Source organism: Falco punctatus, assembly GCF_963210335.1.
Source record: "Falco punctatus genome assembly, chromosome: 5".
In the NCBI taxonomy this organism is placed as follows: Eukaryota; Metazoa; Chordata; class Aves; order Falconiformes; family Falconidae; genus Falco; species Falco punctatus.
This window is the reverse complement of record NC_137584.1, coordinates 55,334,604-55,347,347: the sequence shown is the minus strand read 5'-3', so window position 1 is coordinate 55,347,347 and position 12,744 is coordinate 55,334,604. Positions and strand designations below refer to the sequence as shown.

The 12,744-nt window shown below is 40.1% G+C and overlaps 1 long non-coding RNA gene across 1 annotated transcript in view; it reads right to left on the bottom strand.

Moving 5' to 3' along the window:
• Positions 1 to 12,744, bottom strand: part of LOC308064999 — a 97,690-nt gene that overhangs the window by 17,775 nt on the left and 67,171 nt on the right. The window lies entirely within an intron of this gene.

Genomic DNA, 12,744 nt, shown 5'->3' with positions numbered 1-12,744 from the left:
GCTGATCTGTGGTACTGCAAGAGTTGCATGGTAAGTGCAAGCTGTCCCAGCAGGTAATGAGACTGTTATTGACATCCTGGAATACTTCCTCAAGGTCATGTCAGTCATATTCAGGAATCTAGAAAAAACCTTAACAAATAATAATGCAGCTGTCATTATAATGAGACATAGTTGCAGGCATCATTATCTCAGTCGATAAGCTTTGTCTTGAAACTATCTTTTTGAGTCTCATGATGATTCTAAGTCTCCCTCACTGGAGCTTTGTACCTATGACATTATTTACTGTGGACAATTTCACATTTTACTGTTTTTTCTTGCTTGCTTCTAGCATATACCATTTTCAGATAGAGCTGCTTAAGCAAAGTGCTATTTGTTTTGTGGAAGCAAAGTCCATACAACTGCTCTTTACATACTGGAAATAGGTTTTGTTCCTTGATAGGAAAGACTTTGGGTTTTAGCTAGGGCTGAAGGTGATCATGATAGAACAAAACAAGGAATACACTCTGCACTCAGTAGAAACACATCATGCAAGCCATCTGAAGGTGCTCTGACACAGTCACATGTGCTATGGAATCATTATATGGTTGACTTCTGCCAAATGTCATCATGGGATGAAGTAACAGCCAGAGGTTCATGTTGCTCTTCAAGGGACATTAAATGTTGTTTTCTCTGATTTTTCCATTCTTCTCTGCTTTCAGTGTTCCATCCTTTGAATCATTTAAGTCCAAATTTCAAAACTAATACTCTCTGAGAAAGTCAGGCTATGCTGATCTATAGCTAGGAAACTGCAGTCATTTCTTCCAGATGGATGCATCACTCTATGCTTGTCTTTTCCTTGTATTTTTCCCCAGTCTTAGTTGGCCACGGGTCAAGAATGAATGTAGGGAAATGGGTACATCTCTCCCTATGAGCAAACCTACCTACCAGAGTCCGTCTCTTCTCTGCTACCATACTGCATTACTCTGAAGCAATCTCCTTTGGGCCACCGCATAGTCACCTCCGATTCGACACTATGGGGGTCTGATGTTTTAAGTGCTAGCAAAATGAATACACAGGCACTGGTGTCCAGCTGCAGTTTCTTTCTGTGATATGTAAACATCAAACCTATGGGACTTGTCTGAAAGTTTAGCAGAAGGAACTCTTGGGGATTTTTTTAACAGCACTTGTGTTCATCCCATTGGTGTGTATCATTTTGATGAAGTTGCACTTCAGGGATACTCAGGACCAAAGGCTGGATTCATTAAGTGATTTAGGCATTCTTATGTACGTAGTAATTGCATTTTCAACACAGTCACAACCATATTGACCCATCACATTTCTGCTAAACAACCAGATGGGTATCAATGCACTGCAGGGAGGTCTGGGGTGTTGTTCTGTACTGTCTGAATAGAAGTTTCTGTGAAAAGTAACTGAGATACTGTTTTGTAGTTGTCTGGTGCAACTTTGAGCATTCATTCTTGCAGCAAGGTGGATAAAAGGAAGACTAGACAACCAGCTAATACAGTTGGGTAATGCTTCTGTTCACCCACCAGAAGTGTTATTTGTACAAGGCTACAGTAGCCCAACATGCACATCTTTGCTTCAGAAAGTGAAATATCTGGGTTTGACCAAATTGCTAATGCACATGATACATATTTATACATTTATGGACACCTAGTCAGCTTGATTATGTACATAATTCGCAGGTAGGACCTGCCATGACACAAACATTAAAAATATGATAAAATACAGTAGGTAGCTTTTCACTTGGCACAAAGGAGTTTGTGCTTTCTTTTGGTGTAGTCGGAAGTTCTTTCCTCTGGAAGAACTTTATTATTTGGCAGAATGCTATATAAAGCAGCCCAAGTGGTCTTCCCTCTCCTCTCCTCTCCTCTCCTCTCCTCTCCTCTCCTCTCCTCTCCTCTCCTCTCCTCTCCTCTCCTCTCCTCTCCTCTCCTCTCCTCTCCTCTCCTCTCCTCTCCTCTCCTCTCCTCTCCTCTCCTCTTGTATTGAAATGCCTTGTTTCTATAGAACAAAAATTGAATAATTGGAGAGTCCAGTTATCTTACTGGTGAAAGCAAGCTCCTTAGACAAAACACCGTTCTGATGGCAAGACAGACTCTGAATTGTACTCAGAAGAAGGTTTAAAACATGCAATTTCCAGCTGTTTTCAGCTTACAGAACATTCCAGGCTCTTTTGCAGATCACTTCAGTTTTCCTTGAGTGCTATACTGCAAGTACAACAACAGGTAGGCCAGCAATGGACTAACAGGAAACATTGCAAGCTTCAGCAGGAATCTTTCCTAGTCTGCATAAGTTACTGAAAGGCTACTCTAACATTTAAAAGAGCTTGCTTGACTATTATCCAGTGGTAGATATTAAGGCTTTGGGTGCAATGACTGCCCTGTTCCATCTGTACCAGGCAGATATTCTCTGCAGTCCTCCTCTTCCCCTCAGGGCATCCCTCAGGTGTACTAAGTGCCCTGATGGAAGATCGAACTGAGTTCGAGCACAAAGTCAATCTAAGTGATTGATTATGAATGATGTTCCGTATTTATTAGCAGTCAAGCTTTTTCAGGAACCATACTAATTGCAAAATTGCAACTCTTTCTCCCTTGTTCTCTGTCAGTATGCACACACACACATGCACACACCACACATGCAAAAGAATCCAAATTAATTTCAGGAATGCCCAGATGTCACTGAGTGTGCTGGAAGGTGACATCAATGCAGGGCTGATACCGTGAATGTTATTACATTTGAATGCTGCCATCACTACAGGAATGTTTTAACCCAGTAACTGAGAAATGGAAACTAAACCATTTTAGCCAGCTTGTTATCAAGACACAATATATTCATAGTAGACTAATTAATCAACATTTTATCAAAAACAAGGACTGGAAATTTGCCATATGACTTAGTGGTGCCTGTGAGTCCCTTACAATGCTTCTGGGCCACACAGAGCAGCTCTGTCAAAAGGTATTGAGAGTGGAAAGATGCAAGCAAGAGCAAGCAGGAGGGAAAGAAACCCCAGAACCCGACCCTTCGGTTGTGTTGGGGGTCTTTTCCCCTTTCTTTCTGTGCATGCAGAAAGCAGCTGATCAGATGCATTCTGCAAGTAGATACAAATACATGCACAAAAGCTAGGAACATCTTGTACACAGATGTGAGTCAGTACTTGGCAGGTGGCTAACTGGAGTCAGATTTCCCAGACAATAATTACATTTTCAAAAAATGAATTAAAGAGACAAGAGAAGAAGGACTCATTCCCACCAGTCGAAAGCATGAGCTGTGAAGTGAAATTCCCTTTTCTTTCCACATAGTTGATTCTACATCGTTTCATTTGTTGCCTGCATAAAACATCCAGGAAAGATGATAAATCTTATGAGAGCGTCTTTTTCTAAATGGGTACAGGTTAGACTTGAATAATTGTTTCTGTCCACCAAGCTGCCCAGCCAGTTCTGATCCGAAAGCTGTACAGACATAATAACAATGCAGTATGGTGTTCAAACATGTCCTGTGAAAAGGTCACAAGAACACCCCATTATCAGTATAGTTGGCCAAGGAGAATGGCATGTGGTACACCATTTGTTTTATTGTTGGCTGTGGGCCAGAAAAACATTTTTGTAGCAAGACATCAAATGCACCTTGAGGACTATGAACTCAGGCATGTCTGCTGCTCCTATGGCAAACAGCATTCAGCTTCCTCTTAGCCCTGCATGACTGTGTCTCAGGCTTACAGCACATTTTTTAATTTCACTGTGAACTACCAGATACGACCAGAACTGCAGAGCTGTAGGTGGGTTATGATTCTGTGTGATTGCAATTTGGTTTTTAATTGCTGCTGATTTCAGATTTTGCTTATTTTCTGATGATCAGTCTTTTTATAGATGTTTGAAAACTGCATTTTCAAAAACAACAATACATGAGAAAATGTTTGCCTTTGAAAGAAAATCTGTTTGTCTACCTACCTGCCTACCTACGATTGCTAGCTATGGAAAAGCAGAATGCCAGAAGTCAAGACAAATTAGTTTTGGGCACAGCAGTATAGTTCAACCTTTGCATTCAAATTTTCTGATGAAAAGGTACACTCCTGTGTCAACCTCTGGCTCCTGTAATAAACCAGATCTCCTCTCCAAGTGAGGAGGCTGTGGTGTGCCCTGGAAAATGTGGTTTAACCAGAGACCTGTGCCGAAAGAGGGAAATATAAGCACAGAGCCCACCAACTATAACATGTTTAAGGTATTATATTTCCAGTGAAGGACGAAATATTCTAATACTTTACTGCTTTTTGTTAATTTGTTACCAGACTTTCCGTGGAAGGTCTTTGCTGTCTTTATCCTTCTTCATCCTCAGTTCTCAGGGCAGCTCTAGATGTTTTCTCTGTTTAATGCAGGATAGGGGTGGGCGATGGAAAAGCATGATCCATGTAGGGTTGAGTCTTCTCAGAAACTACATCTGAGACAGTGTGAGCCACAGAAACACTGTTAGGCCACGTCTTCGCAGGATTTTTAAGCTCCAAGCTGCTTGGTGTTATCATTTTTGCTGTAATCATGTCCTCTAGCATGCATGCAGCAGTCCAAAGAAAGCTGACTGAGTAGGAACCGCATCTTCATGAGAGCCAGATATCACCACAAAACCAGTGGGGTGTAATACTTTCCAAGTCACAGAACTGCCCCACCTTGAGAGGGAACAATAGCTTAGAACAGGATATATTTTTAATCCATTTTAATAGGAGGGAGAGGGATTTAGTGAGAGACAAAGTGCAGAAGCTATGATAGGTTATATACAAAAAAGTCTCACAGAAGTACTTTGCTGGGAAATGTGAGATTAAATATTGCAAGAGATAATTCATCTGTTGTGCTACTTGAAGACTAAAACAAAGGGATTTTTTTGTATATATCTTCAGCTTCCTGTTCCTAAGCAAATTCCTGGGGATACTTATGGCACATAGTGTTACAGCTTCCAGTTGTTTCCCATGATTGAAAGCTTCCAGGTTACCCAGCAGCTGTTAAAGGAAATGCTGCTCTTGGCAGCGAGCATCATTGTCAGTTCAGTCCTGACTATGGCTAATGGGAATCTGCTGGCTAACTGACATGCAGCTGGATGGAGCTCTAAGGGATTTAACTTTCTGAGACTTATGAGGATGCAGAAGTTCGTAAGCATACATTTGTCTTTGGAACCATCATGTGCATGACACGTATCATAAGAAACAAGTTCCAGCTGATAACACCAGCCTAAGGCTGCACCTAGGATGTACTCGAGGGAGAAGAGGCAGTCCTTTTGCATATGGTGCTCAGGCTCCCTCATGATGCTGTGAGGACAGCTTCCTGAGGTGGTGACTCCATACTGTCCAAGCAAAGGACACCCAGGGTCCACTGACAGCCTATAGAAAGCTTCCAAAATGCTGGGTGTATTTAGCAGAAAACTCTCACACTTTGTCCGTACCAGTTCTCACTGCTGAGCAGAAGCCCAGTGTGGTGGGCTGGAAGCAACAGTCTGGCTCCTCTTGTTGCTTGCTTGCTTTTGGCCTTTCTGAGGATGCAAGCTATTTAAAGGGAATATGTACTCCAAGGCCTGAAATAGTATCTCTTTTACTGGGCCCCAGATGCAAAAAGACGTGACATAAAAAGCACGTTGTAAAAAGAATGAAATATTGATCTGTTCCTATGGTGAATGCACATGAATAGGCTCAAAGCTCTGTGTTGTTACTTTTGTGGATCTCTGAGTAGAGATCAGTGTTTACAAAAACAAACAAACAAAGAGCTAACTAAAAGTCTTTAAAATCTAATCGTCTCTGAGCTTCAGGAGTCTGGATGCCAGCTAGTTGTGAATCGGGGTGCAGTGTTCCATTCTGATTTTAAGCAATATCTTATACTTTGATGGACATTTAGGGTAGAATTTATCCTGCTTTACTTAGTCCTCAAGAAGTTACTTAATCTAATAGTACAGTTTCCCAGTCTGTGGGATGTCTGCTTTCAGATGACCTTGAAGAATTTCTTAATCATCTGGCTTTTGGAAAACTTGTTTTCCACAGCTTCTGTTAAAGAGGAAACCTTATGCAATGAGGAATCCAGCACTTACTGGGCCAGGAAGGGAAGGAGAGGGAAAACGACACTTAAGGGCTAGCAGGTTGCAGGCCAGTTTCTGTTTTACCCTATGTTTGCATAAAGTGACTCACCCTTCTTTGGGCGTTCTCTGAAAACTTGATGAAAGCAGGTACCAAGGTTCACTCTGTCCCATCTGACTGGCTCTAGGTAGCTGTGAGTGATGGGGTACAATTGCTTTAGTGTTCAAATCCCAGGCACCCAACTCTGCTGAGGCATAGTACAAAGGAAACTGAAGATTTAAGCTTTTGGGCACAGCCAGAAAAATTGAATGTTGCAATACCTGTCTTTTGAGAACTTAGTTTTGCTTTTGTACCTAATGTCCAGCTGACCCATACACACTGCATGGGTCCTGTGCCTCAGTCTGCACCTGCATCTATTTCTCTCATTCCTCGCCTCGCCATTCCTGCTCCCTTACAGGTTTATTTTTATTTTGACCTATGACCTTTAGAAAGCAAGCATTTTTGCCTGGGTTGAGTTTTGTATCAAAACACATTTTCCTTTTGGAGCAAAAACAACAGAAAAGACTATAATTCTCTCTAACGTCTTTTCCCCTTAAGTGGTCACTTGAACGATAAGATGTCCACCAGTACCAAAGTTTTGTTTGTGCGGCACAGAATAAACACTTCTGCATAGTATTCATGTACTTCAAACCACTTCTCATTAGTACTGTTTATTCTAAATTGGGCACAAAGTTATAAATGGAAGGCATACCACTAGCATCTATTAATACTGGGTCAGATTCTAAAGCACTTGCTATGTCCAAAAAGTGCTTACTTGCACCATCAAGTTCTGTTTAAAGTAATGGCGCTTTAATTCCTTTTTGGCTGCCTAATCTGGCCCACAATTAGGGATGCAACAAGATTTTTTACAGCATTGGTAAGATGATAAAGACACTTTATGGAAAAAATTCTAAGCTCTTGAAGAAAGTGATAGCTGATGTCATGTCATTGTTTCCATATCCTTCTTATAGCAGTGTAAAGTGGGGACCTTTGCTGAAATGGTTGCCAATATTTCCAGTTTCACACTCTTTTTCAAGGGGTTATGACCTTCTTACCAGTAGTTTGAGCAGGAGGTTGTTGTGAAAATGTTTTTTCCTGTCTTGGAAGAGAGACATAGGGTTTAAATTGCAAACAAATATAATTCTTTATGTTTGTTATATACTTTCCTGAGACATTCGTTCATGGATTAAAATGACATGTGGCAGCAGTTAGAAAAATCTTCACTTTAAAAAGAAGGAAGCATAGACTGGATGGAGAAGTGATGAGCAGTGTTATTTTTTCACCCCTTTAACCATTGTAAGAAATCTGTTTTCAGCAGCAGTATGTGTTGTGTCAGTACCCAAAAGGGGCTTGAGTACCATGTAATTAGATGTGTTCACAGTACCTCTTTCAAAAGACCTAGCACTCTATTCCAAGCTACTTTCTGTTGAACAGAGAGCTCTCAGCCTCCCTCCTGTTATCACACATAAAGCCAAAAGTTAATCACGCATCCAGAAAGTCACGCTGCTGCACTGCTCTGACAGTGCCATTCTGACAACTGTCCTAAATGTGTCTGCAGTCCCTGTGTTCCCATCTAGTCTTGTCAGTGCTTCTCTTTAATTTATCTTGTTTCTTGTCTTTTATTTTTATTTTTTTGTCCTGCATTGTATTTGTAAAAAATGGAAAAATACTCCCTGTGCATTGTCTTGCTGAGCAAACCAAACTGTGCTAACTCACCTTCAGTGTAAATTTTTTAGCACTCCTGATCTTTTGAGATGTCTTCTTGCACTTCATCTTCACTTGAATACAGGTCACTGTATCTACATAAGTGCACAATAAACTTGGAGTCTTACCTGGGCACACTGCAAAAAAAAGCTTTAATGAAATTTCTTCTGTCCTTAGCCTTATCACATTAGCCCTGGAGATACTTTCAAATGGTATGATAAGAATCTGTGTTGAAATTTATCATCTCTTTGCTTGAAAACACTATTTCTAGTGTAATTCTTTGCTGTTCACTGTGTGCTTAGGGATCTCAACACCTGTGACCAGAATTCAGCTTCATTTCATCTAATGACTACCACCTGAAAGCTGACACCTAGTCCATGGCAGCTGTCTAGGGTGAGGTTCTAATTTAAGGCAATTTAGCTCACTGATCTTAGGGTGGAAAGACTTGTATCTTGGCATAACATTTTCTCTCTTAACTACAGGAGAAACCAGAGGAATTGACTTGACCAGATACCCTAATTTTGGGATGGTTATGTGAGATGAATCCTACTCTAAATTTGGATAATTGAGTACTAGAGATGAGATGATGGAAAAATGTTTGAAGGAAGAGGCAATACTGTATGTCATCAGTTTTGTTTATAAGAAAGAGGGTGCATACCTAAAGCTGCTGGTACTACACAGTATATTAGCAACAAAGCGCTCTCTGTGCTAAAAAAGGTGGGGAGCAAAAGGACTCCTGAAAATTTAAGTGAAGAGGTGAACAGAGAAATATGAGCGTTATTATTAGTGGTTCAAATTTGTTTATCAAGACTCTTAAAATGAAGTCATCCAAAGATTTATAGCAAAGATTTCAGTTTTGGCCTAAAGAAGGAGAAAACTGTTAGTCTTTTTTCATTGTTAAAACACTGTTCAAAGCTCATGGTCTATCAAGATTTCCTAACCTTATCAGGAGAACCTCAAAGAAAATGAGAGTGGGTGTGCCCAGACAAAAAGAAATAAACAGGGGCTAACATAACTATGAAATTCAGCATGTGAAAAGATACTAGGCAGACAGTCAAAATTACAAGAACAAATACACAAGAGGGCAGAATTCTTACTGCCAACAATTACAGCAGTATTACATACCACTTGTGTTCTCACTTATGCTAACGTTATGCTAGTACAGCTCACTTGATCTTTCTGGAACCAGTCCCTATTTTCAGTGATGTGAAAGCAGAATCATCCCACATGTGTCTCTTGCTTTTACTTCTCCTTGGGACTAAGAGCTGAGGGAAATGGAAACTTCTTGTGACTGTTAATATTATACCCTACAGAAGGTTGGGCTGAGAAGCAGGAGTTGAATATCTTTGTATATATTCTTCTGTTACACAAGAAATTATTTTTGAATGCAATAAAAACATTGACCCTGGATCCTATTGCACTTAACAGTGGTGTAAAGAGTTCTCTGCAAGCCAGCTGAGCAAAAATAACGAAACTTTAGTGAGAGTTCAAAGCCAGGCCTCTTGCTTCTGATAGGAAAATCCAGCAGGTTCTCCAAATCTTGGCTTTCTCTGGTTCTGACTTTGATAAGTTAATATGTTATTCAGGATATTTTAGAATACTTTAATTGGATAGATAGCATTGTATCTTACAATTAATTTCTTATGTGAAATAATTTAGAAGTATTAGAATAAAAGTTTCTGAGTGTAGGGATAATTTTTACTTTTTTGTGTGTTTCAGTGCTGGTGAATAGGTCAGCTCTATGACTGGCTACTACAGTTATTACTATTGCTGCTGCAGCTACAGCTATGCAATGGAGAAACATTTCAAGAAAAGGCAGCTGCATCACTATTAACATAAAGAAATCTTAATACTTGAAGGCCTTTTTATGTAAAGTCTAGTACAAGCAATACAACCCTCTCGGTATTAGCAGGCCTTCCCAGCTGAGATTTAAGATAGGTATAGGGAAAAAATGTCAGTAGTCCAGGGAGGTTGTTTTTCTTCCTTCTGAGAACTAAGGCAAAAACCCAACTGGGCTATTTGCTGGTATCCTGAACCATTATTATTCTCCGAGTCTCATTAAAACTAAAGAAAACAAAACAAAACCCCTGCCTTTGTCTCAGGTCATTCCAGAACATTTGCCCTCCCTTGTTATGTATCCAGGCAGGAAATGTTTTTCCTCTTTTAAAATGAGCAATGCAAGGATATTGTGGAGAATGCATGTAGGGCAATATGCTATCAGCACCCTCCAGTTGTTTATTCATGGCCATTTTCAGCCCAGACAGGGACACTAAGTTCTCTTGGATTCTCACTGTGCTGGCAAAGTCCTCTGTATGTGACAACAAAAAAGCCCAACAACCACTTCCTGGTAAGTTTCAGATGATCACTTTTCCCAGCCTCACCTCACAGCTTCATTCCACTGCGGAAAAGAAATGCAGAGCTCTACAGCAGACTTGTCTCTACTGTATATTTGTCAGTGATAACCATACAGTTTTGCCTTCTCACATGTTTTGCTTCTCTCTGGAGGAGATAATAACGAGGGTTTACTCTCCTTTGCCCTGTCAGTTGATGTGGCCTGTGTCTAAGGTCACTTCAAAACAACAGGCCCTCAACTGCAGTCCTTGGCGAGGGACCTTTTCTATAAAAACGCATTGTTTTGCTGGAGGCAGCAGACTGGGTAGGGTTATGGCATGCCAGAGATGCACAGGAATGCGAGGCTACTTCATAAGCACAATTTTCAATCTCAGCATGTCTCTCCACAGCAATGTTGTGTTATGAAATTAACATGGATGTTTTATGCAGGAAGTTTTACATTCTGAAGGCCAGCCATGGTGCCACTTAGGCGAGGAGGGTTTCTCTCGGTTAAGTCATGAGATCAAGAGCCTCCTTTTTGCACACAGAAAAAGGAGAGAACTGACAGCAGTGGAAAAGTCCTCACATTTCCTCAGTCCTTTTTCTAGAGAAAGCAATTTCCAGGGTATTCAAGGTTCAGTGACATTGGCTGCTTGGTTATTTTATTCCCCAGCTTGTGACAATTCCCTCCTATGCATATTTTGCATATGTCCATAACAAATAGCAATCGTAATTGCACCTTGAACAGAAAGCAATGCTCATTTTCGAAATGTGGGTGCCAGCTGGAGATTACAGGGCTTGTTTTCTTTCTAAAACAGACTTTCTTTTTAGCCTCAGCGACTCCCTCCCACTTCCTCTCCAAATACATTTCATGCTTGGTAATGATCACTCCGGTAATAATACTGATGAGAGTTAAAAAGCTGGAGGTCTGTCAGGCTGATAGCCACAAATTTAGGAAACCTAAATTCAAATCTCTGTCACAGACTTCCTGTGTTATCTTGCAGAAATCACTGAGGCACAGAACCACAACAGGCTGCATTCGCCTCAATTTCTGTGCTACAGTTTTACATCTGTCAAATGTAAAGCATAGGATTTCTATTGCATGACTTAGTGTAAATTCAAATGGTGAAGTTCCTACCTATTTGGTGTGATGGGGGCCACAATGCTTTTTAAACTCAGACTTCTGAAAGGGATCATTAGGATACATGGCAAGAAGACTTGCTTTTACTTACTTGTTCACTCTCATCATGAGGAAGCCCAGTCTGAGCACAAGAATAAGCACTGTGGAATTGCAGAAGAGGATTTCTTCACCAGGAACAGATGAACAAATCCTTGCAACCTTGTTGGGAGAAACTGCTCCTCTCTTCTTAGGTTTTCCAGAAGAATAAGTGTAAAAGAATGGTTGAAATAATAAATTCTTCTGAAAAATTAGTGTTTCCTATTGAGTAATCCAAAGCTTCATTGTTTGTCAGGAAACAGAGAGATGCAGCTTCTTAAAAAAAAAAAAAAAAAGTCAACCCACTAGTTAGCACAGACTAATACAGTAATTGTTAACACTTCATATTCATTTCTTGACATGTCTCTGAAAGTGTATTTCTTGCCCCAAATAATTCTGCAGTGGCAGTTTTCTGACTGGTTGTGCTTATTTTGTGGGGTTGAGAGTCCATTGATATGTAGTATAACTTAGAAATACAGGAGGAAAAATCCCAGTTAATTTCATTTAAATAATTCTACTTTTTGTCCAAATCTATCAGCAAACTGGTAAATCCAAGTCTTTATCCTGGGTCTACACAGGCAGAAATAGAAATTACTGTCTCTAGTCAGAGTTAAGAGAGTGGGTTTTTGCAAACAACAAAACATACCCAGGCACTGTGGTCACGGGGATTTTTGAGTGGACCTGCATAAGGATCAGTTTTCCATTATCTAATGTAAGTAAGTGCACTGCTGTTGTGGGAAAGTAGTCCCTGTGATCTAGGGGCTGAAGGTAAACACCAGCAAGAACATAGTGTGAATAGCAGAACAGAACCGGCCGAAAGTTTTCCACAGCTTGACCCAAACTCATCAGCAACCACTAGCATGAGAGGTAATAAAGTTATTCTTCAGTTGCTTGCCTTAAAAATTAATGTTCAGTTTTGCTAGCACAGTGCATCCTAACTCTTATGCAGCAGTGATAGCTTCAGAGTGATAGCTTTTTCCTACCAATGTCACCTGAAAAGTTTTTAGTGAGCTGCTGTGGTAAGAATACTTATGACAACAGTTATTTTAATTAATGCTTTTCTTCTAAAACCTTAATGTTGCTAACTTTAAGAAGTCATTAGAATGCTGGCATGAACAGGAGACAGTGCTTATAGTTTTAATGAATGCAAATGTGGGGATGAGCCCATTTTCATCTTCTAAGAAACAGAAGGAATTAATCTAAAATGACATACTTAATTACTCCAAGCAGGCCTTCTTCAGTGAGGGGCAATAAAAATAAAAGCCTGTGATCATTTCTGTATTTCTGGATAGAAATGTTGATGCCATTAGCTAAGAAATATTTCAATGACAGTTTGAAACAAATGTCTCCAATACACTTTTAATGTAGATTTTAAATGTTCATTATTCTTGGCTGATTACATGCC